General features: G+C 45.9%; 1 protein-coding gene across 2 annotated transcripts in view; it reads right to left on the bottom strand.

Annotated features, from left to right (window-relative positions):
* Positions 1-26,803, bottom strand: part of acoxl (acyl-CoA oxidase-like) — a 427,580-nt gene that overhangs the window by 341,747 nt on the left and 59,030 nt on the right. The gene's annotated exons all lie outside the window — the stretch shown is intronic.

Here is a 26,803-nt window from a genome sequence, read left to right on the forward strand (position 1 = left end):
TTAAAGCGTGTGGGATTGCAAGTAATGTCTTGAGATTGGTAGGACTCTGAAGAGTGCAGTTGAACAGAGGGATCTGGGAATACAGGTACAGAATTCCCTAAAAGTGACTAGGGTCGTAAAGAGTGCCTTTGGTACATTGGCCTTTATAAATCGGAGTATCGAGTATAAAAGTTGGAGTGTTATGGTAAGGTCATATAAGGCAGTGGTGAGGCCGAATTTAGAGTATTGTGTACAGTTTTGGTCACCTAGTTACAGGAAGGATGTAAATAAGGTTGAAAGAGTGCAGAGAAGGTTCACAAGGATGCTGCAGGGACTTGAGAAGCTGAGTTACAGAGAGAGATTGAATAGGTTGGGACTTTATTCCCTGGAGCGTAGAAGAATGAGGAGAGATTTGATAAGAGGTGACTAGTGGGGTTTCGCAGGGATCTGTGCGAGGACCCCAATTGTTCACATTTTATATCAATGATTTGGAAGAGTGTATTATCTCCAAATTTGCAGTTGATACAAAGCTGGGTGGGAGGGTGAGCTGTGAGGAGGATGCAAAGATGTTTGAGTGTGTTTTGGACAAGCTGAATGTGTGGGCATATGCATGGTAGATGCAGAATAATGTGGATAAATGTGAGGTGGTCCACTTTGGTAGTAATAATAGGAAGACAGATTATTATTTGAATGGGTGTAAATTGAGAGAGATGGATACTCAACGAGACCTTGGTGTCCTCGTGCATCAGTTGCCGAAAGTAAGCGCGTAGGTGCAGCAGGTAGTAAAGAAGGCAAATGGTATGTTGGCCTTCAAAACGAGAGGATTTGAGTATAGGAATAGGGCTGTTTTATTGCAATTGTATAGGGCATTGGTGAAGCCATACCTGGAGTATTGTGTGCAGTTTTGGTGTCCTTATCTGAGGAAAGATGTCCTTGCTATAGAAGGAGTACATCGAAGGTCTGTCATATGGGGAGAGACTAAGTCGGTCAGGATTATATTCACTAGAGTTTAGAAGAGTGAGAGGGGATCTCATAGAAAGATTCTAACAGGGTTAGACAGGGTAGATTCAGAAAGAATGTTCCCGATGAGGGGGTCATAGTTTGAGGATAAGGGGTAAACCTTTTAGAACTGAGGTGAGGAGAAATTTCTTCACCCAGTGTGGGGAATGTGTGGAATTCACTATCAGAGAAAGTAGTTGAGGCCAAAGCATTGTCTGATTTCAAGAAAAAATGAGATATAGCTCTTGGGGCTAAAGGGATCAAGAGAAATGGGGGGAAGGGGAGTCAGGATATTGAATTTGATGATCAGCCATGATCGTAATGAATGGTGGAACAGGCTCAAAGGGGCAAATGGCCTAATCTTGCTTCTAGTTTTGATGAAGTTTAATTCAAATGCTTATTTAAACTGAGCACACAGGATGAATGGCCGCACAATAAAGAAACACTTGTTTTGTTGCGGATGCTGAATTGTGATGCACTCGATGCCCTTCCCCTTGAATGTGATTGGTCACTGTCGGTTCACTACTACATTGGGGGGGGTGTTTATAGAGTCATAGGTCTACAGCATGGAAACAGGCCCTTCGGCCCACTTGTCCATGCCACCTAGTTTTTACCACTAAGCTAGTCCCAATTACCTACATTTGGACCATATCCTTCTTACCCATGTAACTGCCTAAATACTTTTTAAAGACAAAATTGTACCCGCCTCTACTACTGCCTCTGGCAGCTTGTTCCAGACACTCACCACCCGTGCGTGTGAAAAAAATTCCCCTCTGGACCCTTTTGTATCTCTCCCCTCTCACCTTAAACCTATGCCCTCTAGTTTTAGACTCCCCTACCTTTGGGAAAAGATATTGACTATCTACCTCATCAATGCCCCTCATTATTTTATAGACCTCTATAAGATCACCCCTAAGTCTCATACGCTCTAGGGAAAAAATCCCAGTCTATCCAGCCTCTCCTTATAACTCAAACCATCATATCCTGGTAGCATCCCAGTAAATCTTTTCTGCACTCTTTCTAGTTTGATAATATCCTTTCTATAATAGGGTGACCAGAACTGTACACAGTATTCCAAGAGTGGCCTTACCAATGTCTTGTACAACTTCAACAAGACATCCCAACTCCTGTATTCAATGTTCTGACCAATGAAACCAAACATGCCGAATGCTTTATGAGCAATTGATTCAGCTGAAAAAAAAGGGGTTGGGGGGTGCCGTGGAATTCTTTGTTTCATTGCAGTGTGCTGCGTTACTGAATAGGTTGGGAATCACTGGTGTAGTTTTCCTCTGCAGAACAGGCTTGAGGAGCTAAACAACCTATTTCTGCTGCTATGTTCACCTAATCCCTAACTATTACATCCTCAATATGATCTTTCTTGCTCTTCCTCAGCCGTAAAAGCAAAATTGGAAATTCTTTCCTCGCTGACACCTAATGTTCCACATACACATGAATTCCACAGGAACACATTGGTTGCGCAACCACATTTTTTCTACATTGCCAGAGCATGCATGGGACCTTCCCAGGTTTTGTAAGCTCCCCTCGTAGCTGCTGTGCTCCCGGCACAATTTACATAGAAGGGTAGGATAGCTTGGGCTAAGAGCGTAAATATGAGAATCAGCTTAAAGTTGTATCTGCATTTTTTTGTTCCTTATAAGTGCGGCTTCTTCTGCTGTGTATTGCCTTGCGTTGAACAAGAATGTCTTCCCATTCATTCCTCAGAGTAAGGAAGATATTTCCCTGGATGAGGCAATGTAAGTGTTGCCAAGGAAGGCAGCGACAAGGATGCTATCCGTTATTGAACAGAAGGTCAATATTCTTGTGACCATTAAAAATTCACTACCTATCCTCTTGCATAGGGAAGTAGAATCAAGAACACAAGAAACAGAAGTAGGAGTAGACCATATGATCCACCAAGCCTGCTCAGCCATCCAGTATGACCACAGTTTATCTTCAGCTTCAACTTCACTTTCCTACTTGTCACCACCCCTTCAGATCCCTCGATTCCGAGACACCAAAACTTTGTTTATCCCAGTCTTAAATATTCACAACGATCTTATTTGATTTATTGTCATATGCATTGGTATACAGTGAAAAGTATTGTTTCGTGTGCAATACAGACAAAACATAGAGTTCGTAGAGTACATAGGGGAGAAGGAAAGGAGAGAGTGCAGAATATAGTGTTACAGTCATAGCTAGGGTGTAGAGAAAGATCAGTATAATATATGGCAGGACCATTCAAAAGTCTGATGGCAGCAGGAAAGAAGCTGCTCTTGAGTCGGTTGGCACATGATCTCAGACTTTTGTATCGTTTTCCCGATGGAAGAAAGTATGCCTGGGATCCTTGATTATGCTGGTTGTTTTTCCGAGGCAGCGGGAAGTGTAGACGGAGTCAATGGATGGGAGGCTGGTTTTGCATAATGGACTGGACTATGTTCACAACCCTTTGTAGTTTCTTGCAATCTTGGTCAGAGCAGGGGCCATACCAAGTTTTGATACATCTAGAAAGAATGCTTTCTATGGTGCATCTGTAAAGGTTGGAGAGAGTCATAGCGGACATGCCAAATTTCCTTAGCCTCCTGAGAATGTAGCAGCGTTGGTGGACTTTCTTAACTACAGCATCAGCGTGGAGAAACCAGGGCAGGTTGTTGTTGATCTGGACACCTAAAAACGTGAAGCTCTTGACTATTTCCACTTCACCACTGTTGTTGTAGACAGGCATGTTCTCCACTACGCTATCTCCTTCATTTTTCTATTGAGGCTATTGAGTTGGATGATCAGCCATGATCGTAATGAATAGCGGAGCAGGCTCGAAGGGCCAAATGGCCTTCTCCTGTTCCTACCTTCTATGTTTACTGATATTGAGGGAAAGATTGTCATTGCACCAGTTCACCAGATTCTCTATCTGTTTCCTGTACTCTGTCACATCATTGTTTGAGATCCGATCCACTACAGTGGTGTCATCAGCAAACTTGAAAATGGAGTTGGATGGGAATTTGGCCGCACAGTCATAAGTCTATCAGGAGTAAGGGGCTGAGGACACAGCCTTGCGGGGGCACTGGTGTTGAGGATGATCGTGGAGGAGGTGTTGTTGCCTATCCTTACTGATTGAGGTCTGTGGATTTGGAAGTCTAGGATCCAGTCGCACAGGGAGAAGCCGAGCCCCAGGGCACAGAGTTTGGAGAGGTCTACATCTCAAAACTGTGACCAGTTTCAGGAAACAATCAGCATTTATTAAAAAAATTATTTTAAGCAACGGAATCTCACGATAGAAAAGACAATGAAAATCAAAGGCAACTCCATTTATGAAACTTTCCATGTAATTCAAAGAGCATATCAACCCATACTCTCCACTGGATAATGGAAAGCATTTGACAAACCTGAATCTGCAAAGAAATTATCCATTCACATATTCTGCAATCAGCCAATTTTAGGTAGCACAGTGGTTAGCACTGCTGCCTCACAGCGCCAGGGACCCAATTCCAGCCTTGAGTGACTGTCTGTCTGCAGTTTGTACATTCTCCCCATGTCTGCGTGGATTTCCTCTGGGTGCTCTGGTTTCCTCCCACAGTCCAAAGATGTGCAGGTTAGGTTGATTTAGCCATAGTACATCATCCCTTAGTGTCTTAAGATATGTAGATTAAGAGAATTAGCGGGGTCAATACATGGGGTGACTGGGATAGGGCCTGGGTAGGGATGCTCTGTCAGAGGGTTGGTGCAGATTCAATGGGCCGAATGGCCTACTTCTGCACTGTAGGGATTCTATGATTCTATTCGATGATCTGGGACCTCAAAGTCACATACCATCCTGATTTGAAACTACAACACCATTGCTTCACACTCACTGGGTCAAAATCCTGGAACTCCCTTCCTAACAGCAGTGTGGGTGGACACCAGTAGTTCAAAGCAGCAGCTTACCACCACCTTCCCAAGGGCAAATAGGGATGGGCAGTAAATGCTGGCATCGCCAGCACAACCCACATCCCAGGAATGATTAAAAAATATATCAATCACAACTGAAACATTCCCAAACTTGGCCTTGCTGATTTCAATATATTTGCTTTTACGTTCCCACATTAACTTGCCTTAGGGTCAACTGAGAAGCAGCAGCTCACAAGATGAGGGGCGGACACACTGTCCATTTGACCACTGTGTAATTACTCATTCCACATGCATTAACCCAGGAATGCCCACTCTAGTGTATAACAAAAGCAGGGTGCACCAGATGGAAAAGGGGGTAAAAATGAGGGAGAGCAAGATGACAGGAAGCACCAGATAACTACCTGACTAAATAGCACAGAGGAAGGGTGCTCGATGAGACAGTACAAGACACTCAATATTGAATGTCACCAAAGTGAAGGAGTAAATGGGAAACCAATATTCCTTAGGCCACAAAAGAAACACGTTTTTTGTAAATTTGCCAAATTTTCCAGCAGAATTTGGGATTTGAAAATTCTTTTTGTCATTGGACTGGCTGGGGAATGAAGAAAAAGTCTTCATTAGTTTAAAACCAACACCCATAGAGTGAAGAGAGAGGTCAGAAGAAATTTCTTCATGCGTTTGTAACAGTGCAAGATACAGGGACATGGAAAGAGAGCAAAGAAGTTTCAGGTAAGTTCTGGCAAAGAGGCACCAACAGTTATGGTCTACGTTTGGCTGTGAACCCTTAATTCCTTTACTGATTAAAAGCTCTTTCTCATTTGTTTCCTCCCCCCCCCCCCCCCCCCCCCCCGAAGAGACTGCGAGGGAGCAGGTCACTCTAGCGTCTTGAGGAGTGCTCTTGCAGAATTTTTTAAAATTTGATTTGATTTATTGTCACATGTACTGGGATTATAGTGAAAAGTATTGTTTCTTACGCGCTATACAGACAAAGCATACTGTTCATAGAGTATATAGGGGAGAAGGAAAAGAGAGAGTGCAGAATATAGTGTTACAGTCATAGCTAGGGTGTAAAGAAAGATCAGCTTAACATATGATAGGTCCATTCAAGGGATGTGGGCTGCGCTGTCTAGGCCAGCATTTAATGTCTAACCCAAATTGCCCTGGAGAAAATCCGTAATTGGGATGAGTTATTACAGATGGCTGCGCAGTGACTCCTGGAGGTTCCTGTGCTAAAATACCAAATTGTTGCAGACAATGGGGGTGGTGGTGGCTTTGTCTTGACAAATGGAGATTCCTCTGCTGAGAAACAAAGGCTCGCCTGCCCCGTACAACATGAAAAGGCAAATTTCATAAAAATTGAGCCTTTTTTTTGGCGAGGGCTTTTGACTTTGTGGGAAAAGTAGATTCGAAGCCTGCGGACATCATGCTTCTGATGTTTTTGTTCCTGCAAGAGTTTCTTTGTGCATATGAATGACGGCCACTGTTTCTGGATACTGAAGGCACTTTAGACAGCACACAAGAAGTGTGATGGGACAGCAAGTGGATAGTTCTTGAACTGTCCATTGACACTGGGGCATGGAGGATATGACAGGGGAAAGTGGAGTTTGTGGCGGTTGATCAGACATGATCTTCTTGAATTGCACAGAAGGTACAAGGGGGCATGCGGCTGTGGCCAAACGGGCCACCTAAAATGGCGATTTATAAAGCACTCTGGGACAATTGAGCAGGAACTAAAACAGCAGGCTGTAGCCTAAAAAACAGAGATAAACAGGCTGCAACCCAGACGACTGAATACACAGGATATGGGCCATCTCCAGGACAAAGGAGACTTTCTAGTCAAACTGGGTTGTTTACCAGACATAGGGGTGCCTTAACCCCTTATTTGGGGGGGGGAGGGGTGTGTCCTGCGTGCCCCCAGCACCTACAGACATGGCCGTTGGGGACATAGAGATTGGACTTTATCAGGGTGATCAAGTCCTGATCGGTTGATTGGCAATGGCCAAAAGGGGCGCGAAAACCAACAGGGTATGAAAGGGTGCTGCGCAACCAAGAATCGCTCTCTCTCTCTCTCTGACCCCACGAACAAGCTACAACAACGGTGACCATCGCCAGCAACGACCAGCACGAGGAGAGCCACCATACCCGAGAAGGAAGGAAGACCAGAGCCAGAGTGCCAGACCAGAACAAAGGACCAGACTATGCAGAGGACTACAGAGATCAGCACACAGATAAAGGCCAATATCTGCCTGGGTACTTGCCAGTCACGCAAAGTTAAGTCAAGGTCTAATATTGGGCTTGAACTTTAGTATTTCTGTAAGATAACTTATTGTTGGTTGGGTGGGTGATTATTGATTGTGTGTTTAAATAAATATTGTTGTACTAACAAGTCTACTCGCAATTCTTTGCCCTCTATACGGATTATATAAGCGTTAAAACAGACTGTGTGGCAGGCACAACAAATTGGCTACTCTGCCGAGACATCGACAAGAAGTAACTTTGTTGCTCCGATATCGAAACCCACAGAACCTAATACTCCTGGAGATTTAGCCTGAACTCGAATTAAGACGGCAAATGCCCCACGTGACGGCCAGGGTTTCAAGTAAATCGAAGGGAGTGAAAGGTCTATATTGAATAATTATTTAAAACTCAGAGCCAACAGGTGCAAACTCCTTATTGGACAAATTACTGCTTTCGGGAATTGTTATTATGCATACATTGTAACTAACAAGGAGGATAGGGTAAACTCCATAGGTTTACATTAGAACCCGGAGGGATTAGGACAGGAACACAGTCCAAAGCCGTACCCGCAGTCCGATCAACTCCCTACCCCTTGTCGTTGAATATAGAATGGCAGGAAACAGCACAGAGACAAAGAAGTGTCCCATATGGGAAACAAAAATCAGAGAATACATGAAGAAGAAAGGGTGGCCCCTATGGGCAGAATCTTGTGCCAATACTGAGACGGGACCGGGATCCCGAGGACAGAAGAATTGGGACGATCTGAGGAAAGTTCAGGGAAAACAGGCAGACAAATGTGAGAAAGCGACTGCCATTGTGAGCTGCTTAGGACAGCTGCTAGGAACAGAAAAGGAATTAAACACAGTTCGTAAGGAACTGGAGGAATCAAAGCGGGCACAGGAGGAAAAGGAGGAGGAGATTAAGGAACTAAAGGAACAGCAGCAGGAGAGGATAGAACAAATAAGAGCCGAAAAGGACAGAGAGGTAGATGAATTAAAGAGAACAAACCAGCCAAATTTATTACATCTGGGCAATTTTCAAACCCAGTATGAGAGAGCCTACCAAGACGCCCAGCTGTCTTGGCCAAAGGTGAAGCCGAGCGGGCGGTAGCACGACTGGAAGATAAGTGTACCAATCTGCAGGTGGCAATAAAAGCGCTACATCAAGCCAGTAAAGAACAGAGACAGGCAACCGCTGACCACTCCAAATGCCAGCGAGAAATTTCACAGCTGGATTATCAGTTCAAATTATCAACCCTATTATCAGTTCAAAACGGATTTATGTGAACCTTCGGGACAGTAGAGGAAGAGGGGATAGAGAATGCGGATTGGGGAGAGTTAAAGGAGAATGCTAAACTGTACGTTATGCGAACCAAGGATTGGGGTCCACCACCATCTTTCCCGGTGGAAGTCATACCCCGAGATTCATCTCCAGTACCGATGCATCCAGTCACAACTGAACGTCAGGTAGGAGAGTCTCAGGGCCCAGCTGTTACATACACGACCCCATTTATGGTGGCACAATTGGCCGAAATCGCAAATAAAATCACAACCTTTGAGCCATTGGCTGACCCACACAGTTTCTTTGAGGATGTTAGGCAGCAGAAGATAATGCATGGGTTCGATGAAAGGGAAGAAGTGAAACTGATAGTCATGTGCTTAAGCAAGTCTGTACAGTCTGCTCTGCCAGCCCCTCAAAATGTCGGGGAACGAACCTTAAACGAGATCAAGGAAGCGATATTAACCACGGTAGGGTTTAATAAAGGGGATCCTGTAGATGGGTTAAATAAATGCAGACAGAGGAAAAAGGTACATCCGACTGCCTTTGCCGGTCGTTTATGGATCCACTTCACGGGAGTGTATCAGGAATTAGATCGGGCTAGATTAAATGAGGCTGATTCATCCAAATGGGCTGGGACATTAGTTTCACACAACACAGAGGAAGGCAAGAAAGCCTGCGCTAATTTTGACCCCGCAGAGACCACACACAATGAAGCATGGGTTCTCCGACGGTTAGCTCGAGTCTGGGAACAGGAAGTTCAGGGAGCCCCAACGTCACGGTCAGAAAGGGAGGCGAGAATGCTTCCGATGAGGGCTAGCCAGGATCCAGTATGGAGGAACAAGGGTAGAGGGGATACCCAACACCAGAGAGATACAGCTTTACCTTACACAGCAGCCCTGGGGAGAGATATACTATACCACTATATCCAACTGTCCCCGCCTATGGAACCCTAGATTGACGATGTCCAGCCTCCACAAACTGGGTCTGTAGCACCAGGTGGGATAGCGTAGGGAGACCCCTAGTTAACGGCAAGATAAGAGGCCACCTCGTGGAATTCCTTTGGGATACCGGAGGCTCCTGAACTACCCTGAATGTATCAAAATTAAAGACAGATATCCTTTGTCCAACTACGGGCACAATCACACTCAGTGGATTCACAGGACACATGCAGGAGGGACGCATTACAGCCCCTGTACAGGTCCGCCTAGGCAGCATGGCATGTGACCATCCGGTGGTGTTGACCTTCCCCCAAACGCTGAACACATTCTTGGGTCCGATTACATGAATAAATGTAATCTTTCATTCGATCCAGCTAATCGATGCATTTGGCAGATGGCTACGATTAGCAGAGCGCCATCAATCATTCCAGTCGGGACATATGCTAATAGGGTTAGCACAATAGGGGAATTCCGGTTTGATCCATTAACGATTAGTAGTGATCCGGCCATCAGGGAGGTGCTTCAAAGAAACAATGGGGTGTTTGCGCGGCATAAACATGATTGTGACCAGATACCTGGGAAGGTGTTAATTGAAGGGCCGGACCCAAAACCACAGAGACAATACGGTTTCCCCAGACAGGCAGAGGGGGAGGTGGCCAAAGTAATTGATAGTCTATTACAGAAGGGGGTGTTGAGACGAGTGGCATCCACAAACAATGCACCGATTATGGCCTGTAAAAAAGGCAGACGGATCATGGAGGTTAACGATTGATTATCGGGAATTAAATAAGGTTACTCCACTCACGGCCCCCACAGTAGCCACAATCACCGTCACCATGATGAGACAAGGGAGCCCAGGCAAAGTTTTTCATGGTACTGGACCAAGGTATTTCATGGTACATCAGTAACGGTTTCTGGTCCATCCCTTTAAATCGATCCTGCCAGCACAAGTTTGCCTTCACCTTCCAGGACAGCAATACACTTGGACTTGCCAACTACAGGGTTTCCATAATTTCCTATCCATCTTCCACAAGCGACTAGCTACCGGGCTAGAGAAGTTTTCCCGACCCGAGTGCTTGGTCCAATATGTAGACAATTTATTGTTACAGACTAACACCAAAGAGGAGCATGGAACATTGCTGGATGAATTGCTCGCACTGCTCCACTCATTAGGCTGCAAAGTCAATCCGAAAAAGACCCAAATTTTGCAACCCAAGGTTATATACCTCGGTACAGTGATTACCCATGGGAAGAGGGAGATCGAACAGAAAAGGATAGACTCCATAGTGCACCTCCCACTGCCCCGGGATGCGAGTGCCCTCTGATGTAATGCTGTCATTTATCTCAAGAGGCTTGGAATACAAAAGCAGGGATGTACTTCTGAGGCTTTATAAAGCACTGGTTAGGCCCCATTTGGAGTACTGTGAGCAATTTTGGGCCCCACACCTCAGGAAGGACATACTGGCACTGGAGCGGGTCCAGCGGAGATTCACACGGATGATCCCAGGAATGGTAGGCCTGACATACGATGAACGTCTGAGGATCGTGGGATTATATTCATTGGAGTTTAGGAGGTTGAGGGGAGATCTGATAGAAACTTACAAGATAATGAACGGCTTAGATAGGATGGACGTAGGGAAGTTGTTTCCATTAACAGGGGAGACTAGGACGCGGGGGCACAGCCTTAGAATAAAAGGGAGTCACTTTAGAACAGAGATGAGGAGAAATTTCTTCAGCCAGAGAGTGGTGGGTCTGTGGAATTCATTGCCACAGAGGGCTGTGGAGGCCGAGACGTTGAGCGTCTTCAAGACAGAAATTGATAAATTCTTGATTTCTCGAGGAATTAAGGGCTATGGGGAGAGAGCGGGTAAATGGAGTTGAAATCAACCATGATTGAATGGTGGAGTGGACTCGATGGGCCGAATGGCCTTACTTCCGCTCCTATGTCTTATGGTCTTATGGTCTTATGATCTTTCCTAGGTCTAGTAGGGTACTGTCAGAACCAGAGACGGCTTCGCCACCAAGGCAGCCCCACTCTCCGAATTGCCAAGTGGACTGCGCAGCACACAGCTGCAGTAACCGATTTAAAGCCCGCCCTCGCCACAGCGCCAGCCTTACTAGTCCCTGACCCAGATCTACCCCACGCCTTAGAGGTTGCAGCCACCGATCACACACTTTCGGCAATATTATTACAAGAAAGACATGGTAGACCAGGCCCAGTAGCCTATGCCTCACGAGTCTTAGAGCCAATCGAACAGGGCTTCTCCGGATGTGAACGACACCTGCTCACGGTATTTTGGACCGTGCAGCATTTCGCCTACATCACCGGACTGAACCCAATAACCGTTCTCACCGAACACACCCCAACCCAGCTTCTGCTGGATGGCCGCCTTAAAGACGGTTCAGTAAGCCAGGTCCGCGCTGCCCGTTGGACACGACTACTGCAGGGTAGGAACATCACTGTAAAGCGAACTAAAGTGCCCACGTTCCTGGCAGATAATTTAAATTATGGGGGAGATCTGCATGAGTGTCAGGTTATAGCCACAAAGGACCCCACAGGTCCGTTTATCCCGAAACAACAGGAGAGACGATCAGGGACAAAACAGACAGCTACCCAACGGACAGACTCAGCCATGAGAATTTATGTAGACGGTTCATCCACCAGAGAGGATGGGACCAGAATCACAGGATGTGGCATTTATGTGGAAAATCAACAGGGACAGCCACTAATAGAACTCGCCCTCAACCTACCCAGCCATTTGAGTGCTCAAGCTGCCGAACTAGCAGCAGTCGCATATGTAGTGAGCCACCCAGACCTACATACAGTCCGATAGTATGTACGTGTGCAACAGCCTGACTGAGTTCCTACCACTATGGGAAGTCAGAGGTTTCGTCTCTGCGGACGGAAAGCCTCTACCGTCAGCCCCCTTATTAAAATATGTTCTGCAGGCCACCGAAGGGCGCACATATGGGATTATTAAAGTTAGAAGCCATCACAGGACCTCCCCACCTGGTAACTGTAAGGCTGATGCACTAGCCAAGGCCGGTGCCCGTACGGGATAGTTTTGGCAGCCACCTGTAGGAGAGCAAGTAGATGGTGTGGCCATCTGCCAAACTAATATAGCCGACCTGGTCCAGGCGCAGCGCACTGACAGATTCCTAAAACAAATTTTTAGAAGGAGTCTACCCTGCCCCATGTGAGAAATGGAAGGACAAAATACAGATTCAGGATGGTTTGATATTAAAGGCAGGCACATACGTAGTCCCTACCCAGGACAGAAATCAGCTCATCTACCAGTACCATGACGGACATGGTCATCAGGGCATAAAGACAACAACCGAGCGATTAAAAGAATTATGTTGGTGGCCCGAACTGCACGATGACGTCGCCCACTATATTGACAATTGTTTAATTTGTGCCCAGAACAACCCCGATAGGTATGCCAGAAAAGCTGAGCTAAGGCACACACGCCCAGTCGAAGGCCCCTGGACAAACCTCCAAATTGATTATATCGGTCCACTACCGCCATGATATTTGAATGGATTTAAATACGTCCTGGTAATAAGAGACACTTTCACCAAATGGGTCGAGGCATTTCCCACTAGATCCAACCCAGCTAAGACTACCGCAAAGATATTAGCCCAGCAGGTGTTTACACAATGGGGTCTTCCCCGCAGCATGGAGTCCGACCAAGGGACACATTTCACCGGGCGGGTGATGCAGAACGTTATGGCTATGTTTGGCATCAAGCAGAAATTCCATATCGCCTCCCATCCACAATCCAGTCGAATCGTAGAGCGCATGAACTGAACGCTAAAAGGGATCATTAGGAAGACGGTGCAGCAAAACAACACGACATGGGATACAGTACTTCCCTTTGTCCTCATGATGGCACGCAACACCATTTCCAGTTCTACTGGGTTCATCTCCCCACCCATTAATGACTGGTCAACCTATGAGGGGAGCTGAATATTTATTGGGGTTTGATTTAACTGAGCTGCTATCACAGCGCTCACCCATGAGAAAGCCATCCAGCAGTTAACCGAAAACACTAAAGCAGCCCAGTTAGCTGCGGCTGTCCGATTAGGAGTTAAAAAGAAACAGAGCAAGGCATATTTCGATAAAAGGGTACACCCGGTAGAATGTGCAGTTGGCCAGCAGGTGATGATTTCCCTCTACAACCCCAGTTCTTTCTTGTCCCCGAGATATGCAGGTCCGCACACCATCACCGACAAAATAAACCCCTCAGCGTATAAGGTCCTGGTCGCCAATGGGAAAACTGGTTGGTTCCACATCAACCAACTGAAAGCTTACGGGACTCAGAATAATCGCTTCCACCATCTCACATTAGAGATAGGGGAGGATGACACTCGGCGACCGGAATGGCCTCACCCAGGAAATGTATTTCCCCAGACACCTTCTCATCCACTTTCAGGTTTGGACCAGACCCTTATCCCGACCACACTACAGCCCAGAGCCTCGTCCACACCTGAAGTGCCCCAAGGGGTACTGATCGACCCAGACATAACAGGGGACTTGCGCACCCTAGAGGACTGGCACGACTCACCAGATATCGGCCCTCGCAGCATTATGGATTCCGCCATAAACATAAGCCTTACTAGCCCCAGACCCAACAGTGAGGCCCTGACTAAACGACACCGGATTATTTTGATGGGGACACCCGATGCTGCATCTCCCACCTGGGTAAGAGACATAGATTAATTAGAATGAGAAATGAGGATAAAGGACCCCCGAACCCAGATCCAAACGCGGACCCCACAGTGCAGTCCAGCGAACAGACACAGGTATGGAGGCCAGGTGAGGTGGTAATGATGGAGCCCCATGAGACAAATGATTCAGAAGATGAGTCTCTGTTGGGAAATTCGTTAACAGAAATGCTGAATGAAGGAATCTAAGGTGCTCCAAATGATGAAATTCTGCCAACAATGGAGACCAGTGCAAGGTACAAGGATCTCTGATGGAAACACCCACTCAAAACCCCTCAACCTGCAGGTCCACCATGACCGACCGACAGTGAAATGTCCACGGTTCAGTACAACCAACTCATTCCCATACCATCTGTATATTGCTAGTACGATTAACCAGGTTATTTACACAGTCCGAAGCCGTGCTCTTTGGTCACCTTTCTTCAGTTAAGACCAATCATTGAGGCCACTGTGCCAAACTTTGAGATCATCGAGGCAACTGTGTTAAATTTTATCATTGAGGTGGCTGTGCTAAATTTTAACATCATTGAGGCGACTGGGCTACATCTTAAATTCTGAGAGGCACTTATGCTAAATTTTAAATGCGTTCCGCCTTCAAACCCCAAGACACTCATGGAAAGGACACCTCTTCAGGTCATTACAGACCGATTCCAATGCTATTCGAATCCCTAGGGCCAATGCTGCTAGAATAAAACAGGCCGCCTTCATTTTGCTGGCCAGTTAAACAAGCTCTTTTCCGACCACTCCACGACTCGTCCATTTATCGACCGGAACGAAATGAACAGCTCGACAGTGGTTCACAATTAGAATTTAACATGCAAGCGACAATCAATATATCCGGGTCCTCCTGACCACACCACTGTCGATAGTGTTCACAAAAGAAAAGGGGGTGGAGGGCATAGACAGTTTAAATATATGTATATACATAAAATATTAGACGTGATAACAGCAGAAATTACATTGATCTCCTCAGGACAACGACAAAGATGCAACCTACGATCTACCTCATTGGACTCATCATCGGGATAAGCATGCAGGATACTCCAAGCAAGATGAACTTTTGGTATCCCGGTTATTTATGGTTTGCCCCACCTGACGCGGGGGAATGTGAGGATGGCGTGTTATGGGTGCATCCCGATAAGATAATAATGTTTGAGTGTAACAACCAGCGGCTGATATACAAAAAAACCAAATGGCAGTTCAACTGAATGTTATCCGAGTGTCACTGTAGCAGGGGATTGGTGGGGATTTTCAAATAATGGGTGCCCTGAAATTGGATATCTGGCCAACAGCCCAGAAAAAGGATTAGAGCTCGGGCAGTGGTGCCCCGGGATGCTCAGAGAGGGGAACTTTGCATTGTATGAAATAAGAACTGGGCCGAAGCCAACTCCAGACCCATCCCACTCGATTTGTCCTGAAGCCACCCCTGGACCACAGAACGGATTGATATTAAAACACACAGGGAAAATCCTGTATGACAACATTCACCACGAATTGGTAGCTGTGGTGATGGATATAGCTGGGACCCAACTGCCAGAGCAGTGCTCTCCCCAATTTAAGAGTTTATACCTCCACTTGACTCGCAGACTGTTAGGACAGAAGATAGAAATGAACGAAAGACAGGAAAGATCCAAGAGGGAGTTAGTCAATGACATGGCCATAACATACGGGGCAGGGGTAGCAACCATCAACGCTCTTGATTTAGCCGACCTAGACAATAAACTTAGGATTCTGACCCAAAAGGTTAAACAGACACTAAGTTCCATCAATGAGGACAATCGGCAAGATGCTGAAGGGGAACTGACTGGGAACACAGCCAGCAGCCACATGGTAGCTGTATTAGAAGGACACGCCAAGACAATCAATCAAATTATCAGGGAAAAATTAGAGGATGATGACCGACAACAGAACCGGACTTTATGTAGTGCATACGGACAGTGGATGATGGAACAGCTGAGGGAAAACCTAGAGCAGGTACGCAGTGGACAGGTTCCGTTTTGGATTAGTGACGAACAGATGGAACATCTATTTACGGGTAGGAAACACCCCGAGTTATCTGGCTGCCTGATGCGACAGTTGACCAAAGTCTGGTTCAATGACGACGACAAAGGGACTCCAGGGAAAGCCCTGGGAATTATATCAGAGCTCCCCATAGTCACCGACGACCGGGTCGGACTGAGGGTCTTTGAAGTGGAGAATATAGGGACTATCCATGAGGATATCTGGATAGGTCACGACGGCACTTTACCGTACGCAGTGGAGAAAGAAGGGAGACTCATAGGCACTACTCTGGACAGATGTCAGCAAACTGATGAAATAATCGCATGCCCGTATCCAGTTTACTTAAATGAGCATGTACTGTGTGGCTTCAGAACAAACACTAGCCTAAATTGCTCAGTAGAAGCTCGTAGCCTGGACACAGACATAACTTGGGTGGCTTACAAGGGAGCAGGGAGATACTGTCTCCCTCCACCTCCCTGAAACAATATCAGTATGGCGCGACACATTGTAACATTACCGACACTACATTCTGCATCAAACCAGACATACCAGCCAGGGTGGGCCTCAACACGAGGGAGTGGGTGGATTTGAACGCCACTGACGAGCTCTGACAGACTCTAGGAGAGTACTATGAGAAATATGACACACGCCTAAAACCCCTGCTGGAGGAGTTGAACCAGATTCGGATAAAATTGGCTACACCCCACAGAACCTTCACCAAAGTAATACAGCAGACCCAAGAGGTGGAAAGGGGAATTGAAGAAATTAAAGTCACCTCCTGGTGGAATGACCTTTGGAACTGGGGCTCAAACATCCAAATCCGCCCATTTTGTTCGCATAATGTCACACCTGGCGGTATTACTGATTTTGTTCACCCTGGTGTATCTAATCATCCTCACAGTGCAATTCAGCCAATGGAAAAAAGAGGATCACCCGGAGGCAGGACGTAGGACTCACCCTTGAACCATGGTCCCCTCTAATTCTGATGTGGGGATGCCGGCGTTGGACTGGGGTAAGCACAGTAAGAAGTCTCACAACACCAGGTTAAAGTCCAACAGGTTTATTTGGTAGCAAATACCATAAGCTTATGCTCCGAAGGAGCATTGCTCCGAAAGCTTATGGTATTTGCTACCAAATAAACCTGTTGGACTTTAACCTGGTGTTGTGAGACTTCTTACCCCTCTAATTCAGCTAGAGCAATGTTTACAGGGAACCTGCCATTTTGCGATTTGTACTAATGAACAGCTGGAAACCCGACTATCGAAATGTGCCTCAGATTTGCGAATACTTTATTGTAAAGTTTGTCTGAATGTTTTGGGTTGTAATTAGCTTATTGTAACAATGGTGTTTAGAATATATGGTTGTTTGTATTTGTAGAGTGTTGCTGTCAGTAGCTTCTGGAATGTAAATGTGCTGTAGGGATGTGTTATTACTGTCAATACCTGGGCCTTGCTTGACTGTTGAATTCCTGACAGATATTGGTCCTGAGTTTGTGATCCATCACGCTTCGCATTCAGGGTCAACGGGAGGGACTGTGGCCAAACGGGCCACCTAAAATGGCGATTTATAAAGCACTCTGGGACAATTGGGCAAGAACTAAAACAGTCATGATGTGGAGATGCCGGCGTTGGACTGGGGTAAACACAGTAAGAAGTTTAACAACACCAGGTTAAAGTCCAACAGGTTTATTTGGTAGCAAAAGGGATTCAAAACTGGCTTTTGCTACCAAATAAACCTGTTGGACTTTAACCTGGTGTTGTTAAACTTCTTACTGCAAGAACTAAAACAGCAGGCTGTAGCCTAAAAGACAGAGATAAACAGGCTGCAGCTCAGACGACTGAATACACAGGATACGGGCCATCTCTAGGACAAAGGAGACTTTCTGTTCAAACTGGTTGTTTATCAGACATAGGGGCACCTTAACCCCTATTTGGGAGGGAGGTGTGTGTCCTACGTTCCCCCAGCACCTACAGACATAGCCACTGGGAACACGTAGATCCCACAGATTGGTGTGGCAGCACCCAATTGGACTTTATCGATCAGGGTGATCAAGTCCAAAGATGTGCGGGTTAGGTTGATTGGCTATGCTAAAAAATTGCCATTAGTGTCCTGAGATGCGTAGGTTAGAGGGATTAGAGGGTAAATATGTAGGCATATGGGGGTAGGGCCTGGGTGGGATTGTGGTCGGTGCAGACTCGATGGGCCGAATGGCCTCTTTCTGTGCTGTAGGGTTTCTATGATCTATGATTGATTGGCAATGGCCAAAAGGGGCGCGAAAACCAATGGGGTATAAAGGGTGCTGCGCAACCAAGAATCGCTCTCTCTCTCTCTGACCCCACGAACAAGCTACAACAACGGTGACCCTCGCCAGCAACGACCAGCACGAGGAGAGCCACCACACCTGAAAAGGAAGACCCAGAGCCAGAGTGTCAGACCGGACCAAAGGACCAGACTACGCAGAGGACGACCGAGACCCGCGCACAGATAAAGGCCAATATCTGCCTGAGTACTTGCCAGTCACGCAAAGTTAAGTTAAGGTCTAGTATTGGACTTGAACTTTAGTATTTCTGTAAGATAATTTTTGTTGGTTGGGTGGATGATTACAGATTATGTGTTTAAATAAATATTGTTGTACTAACAAGAAGTCTACTCGCAATTCTTTGTCCACCATATAAAGGTTAAAACAGACTGTGCGGCAGGCACAACATGGCCTGTTCTTATTTCTTATGCTGTTATAATAGCATACAGAAATGACTTGTCTTGATAAACCATCACCACTGAAACAGAGTCTAATCAGTCCTCAGGCAAGGATACATAAAGCAACCAGTCTGTACCCAGATACTCTGCTACCCTCTTGTGGATGGCTATAAGACTGCCTAAAATTTAAAATCAGAATAAAATGGAACGTTGACTGTACTAGCCACCCCAGAATGTCCACATTCAGGATCAAACCAAATCAGCCATTTTCGTGAATGAACCAAATGTTTAAATGGTTTACATCACGGCTGAAAGAAATCAACCGATGCTTCATTTTTTGTTATATCGCTCGACCTCTTTCAGATTTAGACAGGGCTGGGGATGGGAGGATTGTGGGAGATGTTGGGCGTTGGTGGTCATCAATATAGTGCTCAAGCTTCCTCTACGTCTGGCCAGGGTTCAAGAGGTAGCAAATCTCTTGAATACCTGTACAAGCATCTTAGAATTTATATTCGCGTGCCTGCTCATTTTCACACTGGGATCTATATTTAAATTGCATGCATTCTGGTCATTTTTTTGAGAAGTATTTTTCAGTCTGTCAATTCAATGTTACCCGTTCTACATTAAAGTAAAAAGCCAAAAACTACCCCACAATGTCCACATTCTGGATCAAAGCAAATTTCAGAGGACAGTTAAGAGTCAACCACATTGCTGTGGACCTGAAGTCACATATAGGCCAGACCAAGAAAGAATGGCAGATTTCCTTGCCTAAAGGACATTAGTTGGGTTCTTACAACAATTGAGAATGGTCATCATTAGACTTTTAATTCCAGACTTTTATTGAATTCAAATTCAATTGGGATTCAAAACTGGGTTTCTGGAGCATTACCCTAGGTCTCTGGGTTACTAGTCCAGTGACAATACCACAATTCACCACCTCCCCAGTAATATATTTCCTCGCCAGAGTATAGAGGAACTTCCATGTGCTGGTGCCCCTTGCACCTACTGCCTTGTCCTTCCAGATGGTAGTGGTCATGGGTTTGAAAGGTACATTCTAATGTTGTCAGGACACAGAGAAATGTAGTCACAGACGTGTATATATCTGTGCAACATCTATCCAATATGCAAGTGTGGGGTGGGCCCAATGTGGAATGGCATCCATGATTTGGTCCCAGTTTGCCCCACATAATGATTTCGGTGCAATACCTCATCCCTGCTAATGGCACAATTTTTGCCTAAAGTCTGCCAGTCCTCTGTAGAGGCCTGATTATCTTCTCTATCCTTCAGCCCTGCAAGTCCATTATTTATATCCCTTATTGTTTCATTTGACCCTATTCTTTCCCATCTCCTCCCCTCCCATCACCCCATTATGCCACCTTTAATTTACTTTCACAGTAACTTCATCATTAGATATAGCTCTTGGGGCTATAGGGATCAAGGTGTATGGGAGGAAGGGGGGAATCAGGATTTTGAATTCGATGATCAGCCATGATCAAAATGAATGGCGGAGCAGGCTCGAAGGGCTGAATGGCCTACTCCTGCTTCTAGTTTCTATGTTTCTATCCCCCATTCTTACCAAAAGTCATCAGTTCGCTGCCTTGATAGGCTTGTACAAGCCTACCAATACTCTAGCTGACTTTCTGTTTTCTTCAAGAGTTTGGTTGAGACTTTTATGAGCTCGTCCTTACAATGTGGGAGCAAGGGAGAAGTAGCACTTCTCACAGGCAAGTTCACCACATTCTTTGGAGCGGCTCACCCTGTGTTGGGCCTCACCATCAACAAGCTCTCAAGTAGTTGATATCATTTGGTGGCCACACCCTAGTAAACCTCTACATTAGGCAGACCAAACCAGGTGAGGGTAGCTATTGGGTATCTACCCTATCCTTGGCAATTTAGGGATTTGTTTACCCTGAGGTGCAAAGACCGATGCTGACAGACTAGGTGAATGAGACCAATATAAAGTCCAATGGTCTTGATGGTGGGTTAGCACTGCACTGTGGATTCAGAGAGGTCAACAAGACACACAACATGTCCTAACCATCCAGTGCATCCAGATCTATCCCCAGCCGTCTAAACTAACCGCACCACTGGACCAAGATAGGTCAGGATGAGAGAGTGAGGCTGATGTTACCTAACTCTTCCTCACTATAATCTAATTCACATGCAAGTCATATTCATCATCTTTCATCCATTCCGTGTATATTACAAGCCCTGTGGTAATGGGCAGGCAACGTTAACAGCACAGTGGCACAGTGGTTAGCACTGCTGCCTCACAGCGCCAGGGACCCAGGTTCGATTCCTGGCTTGGGTCACTGTGTAAGCAGAAGCTGCACGTTCTCCCCGTGTCTGCGTGGGTTTCCTCCGGGTGCTCCGGTTTCCTCTGAAAGACATGCAGGTTAGGTGCATTGGCCATGCGGAATTCTCCCTCAGTGTACCCGAACAGGCGCTGGAGTGTGGTAACTTCATTGCAGTGTTAATGTAAGCCAACTTGTGACACTAATAAATAAATAATTATCAGAAGATGTGGATTCATTGAGAGCTGTAGCTGAATTTGAACATGCTCACAGACAGCTCAGGCCATAGTGTCATTTTCTACTGGAACTCAGCTCCTGAGAGGCTGAGCATGCTGAAGGGACATGCTGTTTGATACAATCCCGCCAGTCATTGGAACTTAGGCCTGTGTACCTGACATCACATCTGCACTGAAATTCATATGCCACGTTACCCATTTGTATGGGAGGCAGAACGTCTTTTTGACTCGACAGCAACATCCTGTTTCTGGAAAACACCACTGGTGTTGCCACTGCATAGTAGCCGTGTGAATCGGCTGGCTTCAAACAGCTCATCGCTTCGGCTGTTCACAATAGGCAGTGTACTGACCGGACTCAACCAACCCGTGTTTGCAAAACTCAAGAACATAACTTTTAACATGGGGTACGATCCCGCCACTGGGCAGCACTTGCTGAACTACCCCAAGTGTGCTAAAAATTACATGAATAGCCAATTTAAGATCATTAGTCAGGCTCGACTTGCAAGGTAGCTCATTTATGCTTGATAGAAGCTACATGTATTTATATGTGGTAACTGTCCTCTGCAGGTCCAGACATTGCACCCTTTTTGAATAAACAAAGGCATGGGGGACAGCAGCTCACTGGTGCATTTGTCATGACAACATCTTGCTAAGCAATCAGAACCCCTTTCCTCATGCAGTATAAATTGCTTGAAATTTGGCTTCTTGCGTCTGCCCTGATTAGTGCAAAATGAAAACCTTTGACAGCTTGTCTCTTTTTTCAACAATACTCAAAGTGGAATTAAATTGGATTGCTTTTTATAAGCTTATACAGATGAGAGGGGCCAAGCACCCTCTCTCCGTACTGCAAGTTTCCTTTGCTTCTATGTTTAAGATGTCATCCATGAATAACACATACACTTTCATGACCTCTCATTGATGAGAAATAGTATAAATCTTTAAAGTTTTTTCATTTAGTTTCTGTTCAATGGAACCTTCATGAAGAGAATTTGCAGATGAATTTCAAGATAGTCCTTTTATTTTTTCCAAGTTTGTAAATCATGAGAGAAATCTTATGCAGGACTCTTGCAACCTGAGGCTTCTAAACTAAACGTAAATCTAAATGGCTGCTTATCAGTACAAGATGCAAACAACACATTTGAAAAATTCAGGATCAAAACAGAACACCCGCATTCTCTGTTTACAACCACCCTAAAATACAGAGCACCCAACAGGCCATTCAGCACAACCAGTCCAAGCTGGTGTTTAAATTCTACCCAGGCCTCCTCCCACTCTTGCTCACTGAACTATCATTGTAACCTTCTGTTCCCTTCCCCGAAACATGCTTGCCTTGCTTCTTTTAAATGTTTACCTCATCACTGCTTTCATCATATTCTGGGTAAGGGACTTTTCTTCTGAACTTCCCATCTGATTTCTTGGTGATCATCTTTCATTGATGGCCTCTCTGTTTTGTTCTTCCCCAGTATGTGGCAACTGCTTTTAAAGTTTATTTATTAGTTCCACAAGTCGGCATACATTAACACTCCAATGAAGTTACTCCAAAAATCCCCACACTCCAGCACGTGTTCGGGTACACGGAGGGAGAATTTTAGCACAGCCAATGCACCTAACCGGCACGTCTTTTGGACCGTTGGGGGAAACCGAAGCACCCGGAGGAAACCCACGCAGACACGGTGAGAACATGCAGACTCCGCACAAACAGTGACCCAAGCCGGGAATTGAACCCGGGTCCCTGGTGCTATGAGGCAGCAGTGCTAACCACTGTGCCACCGTGACCATTTTATCTAAACTTTTCAGAATGCGAAAGAGCTCTTATTAAATCACGATGTGGAGATGGTAGCGTTGGACTGGGGTAGGCACAGTAAGAGATCTCACCAGGTTAAACTCCAACAGGTTTATTTGGCAGCACGAGCTTTCGGAGCGCTGCTCCTTCGTCAGGTGAGTGGAGAGTTGGGTTCACAATCAAGGCATATATAGACACAGACTCAATTTACAAGATAATGGTTGGAATGCGAGTCTTCACAGGTAATCAAGTCTTTCCAGGTGCAGACAATGCGAGTGGGGAGAGGGCCAAGTACAGGTTAAAGAGGTGTGAATTGTCTCAACAATAGTCAGTAAGATTTCGCAAGCCAAGGCCAAATGGTTACAGGTAGTGTGACATGAACCCAAGATCCCGGTTCAGGCCGTCCTCATGTGCGCGGAACTTGGTTATCAGTTTCTGCTCGGCGATTCTGCGTTGTCGTGTGTCTTGAAGGCCGCCTTGGAGAACGCTTACCCAAAGATCAGAGACTGAATGTCCTTAACTGCTGAAGTGTTCCCCGACAGGAAGGGAACACTCCTGCCTGGTGATTGTCGAGTGGTGTCCTTTCATCTGTTGTCATAGCATCTGCATGGTCTCGCCGATGTACCATACCTCGGGACATCCTTTCCTGCAGGGTATCAGGTAGACAACGTTGGCCGAGTCGCAAGAGTATGTACCGTGTACCTGGTAGATGGTGTTCTCACGTGAGATGATGGCATCCATGTCGATGATCCGGCACGTCTTGCAGAGGTTGTTGTGGCAGGCTTGTGTGGTGTCGTGGTCGCTGTTCTCCTGAAGGCTGGGTAGTTCACTGCGAACAATGGTCTGTTTGAGGTTGCGCGGTTGTTTGAAGGCAAGTAGTGGGGGTGTGGAGATGGCCTTGGCGAGATGTTCGTCTTCATCGATGACATGTTGAAGGCTCCGAAGAAGATGTCGTAGCTTCTCCACTCCGGGGAAGTACTGGACGACAAAGCGTACTCTGTCGGTTGTGTCCCGTGTTTGTCATCAGAGGTGGTCGGTGCGGTTTTTCGCTGTTATTAAATCACCTCTCAGCTTTCTTTCCTCAAGAGATGAAAGACCCAGCCTGCATTCCTCTGCTGATAGGTACGTCCTCCCATTTCTGGTATCCTTGCAAATCTACTCTGCACTATCTCCAGTGCCTCTTTATCCTTTTTATAAGATGGCAACCAGAAATGCACACAGAAGTCCAAATGTGGTCTGAGGTTCAATACAGGTTCAGCATAGCTGCCCTACTTCTCACTTCTCTCCCTTGGAAATAAATCTTGGCGCTTGGTTTACATTTTTTTTTAAAGATCTTAGTAACCTGTGCACAACTTTTAGGGATTGATTCATTTGTACTCAGAGACCATTCTACTCCACCTATATTCACAATTCCCAAAATACCTTCCTGGTCTTCCTACAAAACGTACAGCTTCACATTTGTCTGTGCTAAACTTCATTTCTGAATAATTTGTTGATTCTGCGAGTTTATTACTGTCTTGTAATTTGCCGCAGTCTTTCTCAGTGTTGAGTATAACCACAATTTGGTGTCATTCACAAATGGCACAGTGATTTTGATTCCAAATTGTTGGTGTGAATTGTGACTTCATGGGCTGAATGGCCTCTTTCTGCGCTGTTGGGGTTGTATGATTCTATGTAATCCGGGCACTGATCCTGGTGGAGCACCACTTACCACCCTCCATCAAGGTGAATAGCTACCTTATACTCTCACTCGGTCTTCCTTCTTGAAACCAGTTAGCAAACCATTCTGTCCCTGATCCCAACTTCACATTCTTGGGCGTTATTCATTGGTCTATTATGGGGCACCTTATTGACAGCCTTTCAAAAAGCTTGGTAAATTGCGTCCACTGCATTACCATTGTCGACTCTTTCTGTCACCTTCTCCTGCTAACTGATCCTTCCATGAGGGGAAACAGGGCATCCCTCTACCTAGGCCCCTCATACTCCTGAGAATTAGGTCACCCCACAGCCTCCTCAGTTCCAAGGAAAACAACCCCAGCCTGTCCAATCTTTCTAAAAAGTTGCAATTTTTGAGCCCTGGCAACATTTCTGTAAATTTCCCCGAAACTTTCTCCAGCTCAGTTATGCCCTTCTTGGAGTGTGGTGACCAGAACTGTACAAAAATTTCCAGCTGTGGTCTAACCAGTGTTTTATAAGTTCCACCATACATCTCTGCTTATATATTATATACCCTGTACATAAAGGAAAGCATTCCATATGCTTCCTTTACCACCTTATCCAGCTGTCCTGCCACCTTCAGGGACCTGGGAACACGTACTTAAAGGTCTCTCACTTCACCTACCTCTTCCAATATCCTCCCATTTATTCTCTAGTTTTGTGTGTCCTCCACAAATGCATTACCTCACACTTCTCTGGATTGAATTCCATCTGCCACAGGGCGGCACGGGAGCACAGTGGTTAGCACTGCTGCTTCACAGCTCCAGGGACCTGGGTTCGATTCCTGGCTTGGGTCACTGTCTGTGTGGAGTTTGCACATTCTCCTTGTGTCTGCGTGGGTTTTCTCCGGGTGCTCCGGTTTCCTCCCACAGTCCAAAGATGTGCGGGTTAGGTTGATTGGCAATGCTAAAATTGCCCCTTAGTGTCCTGAGATGCGTAGGTTAGAGGGATTAGTGGGTAAATGTGTAGGGATATGGGAGTAGGGCCTGGGTGGGATTGTGCTTGGTGCAGACTCGATGGGCCAGATGGCCTCTTTCTGTACTGTAGGGTTTCTATGATTCAACCAAACCATTGATTTAACTCTGGAGTCAGCAGCTATCCTCGTTGCTATCGACTACATGGCCAATTTTTGAGTGATATGAAATTTCCCAAACAATTTAAGTCCAAATCATTAATAATTAATAATTGGTCGACAGCTTCAAGGTTTTAGGTATCCAGATCACCAACAACCTGTCCTGGTCCCCCCATGCCGACACTATAGTTAAGAAAGCCCACCAATGCCTCTACTTTCTCAGAAGACTAAGGAAATTTGGCATGTCCACTACGACTCTCACCAACTTTTACAGATGCACCATAGAAAGCATTTTTTCTGGTTGTGTCACAGCTTGGTATGGCTCCTGCTCTGCCCAAGACCGCAAGAAACCACAAAGGGTCTTGAATGAAGCCCAGTCCATCACCCAAATCAGCCGCCCATCCATTGACTCTGTCTAAACTTCCCGCTGCCTTGGCAAAGCAGCCAGCATAATTAAGGACCCCATGCACCCCGGACATTCTCTCTTCCACCGTCTTCTGTCGGGAAAAAGATATAAAAGTCTGAGGTCGCGTACCAACCGACTCAAGAACTGCTTCCGTAAAACTTTTGAATGGACCTACCTCGCACTAAGTTGATCTTTCTCTACACCCTAGCTATGACTGTAACTCTACATTCTGCACTCTCTCCTTTCCTTCTCTATGAACGGTATGCATTGTATGTATAGCATGCAAGAATTCACTGTGTACTAATACATGTGACAATAATAAATCAAATTAAATCAACAAATGCAGCAAACGGCAAGGAACCCAACACTGAGCCCTGTGAAACACCACTAGGAAGTGTTTTTCATTCACAAAACATCCATCACTTTCCACTTCCACATTCTTTCCACTTAGAAAGGAAGCTAGAACTAGAGGGCACAGCCTCAAAATAAAGGGGGGTCAGTTTAGGACAGAGTTGAGGAGGAACTTCTTCTCTCAGAGGGTGGTGAATCTCTG

This window comes from Mustelus asterias, chromosome 5 (genome assembly GCF_964213995.1).
Source record: "Mustelus asterias chromosome 5, sMusAst1.hap1.1, whole genome shotgun sequence".
NCBI lineage: Eukaryota > Metazoa > Chordata > Chondrichthyes > Carcharhiniformes > Triakidae > Mustelus > Mustelus asterias.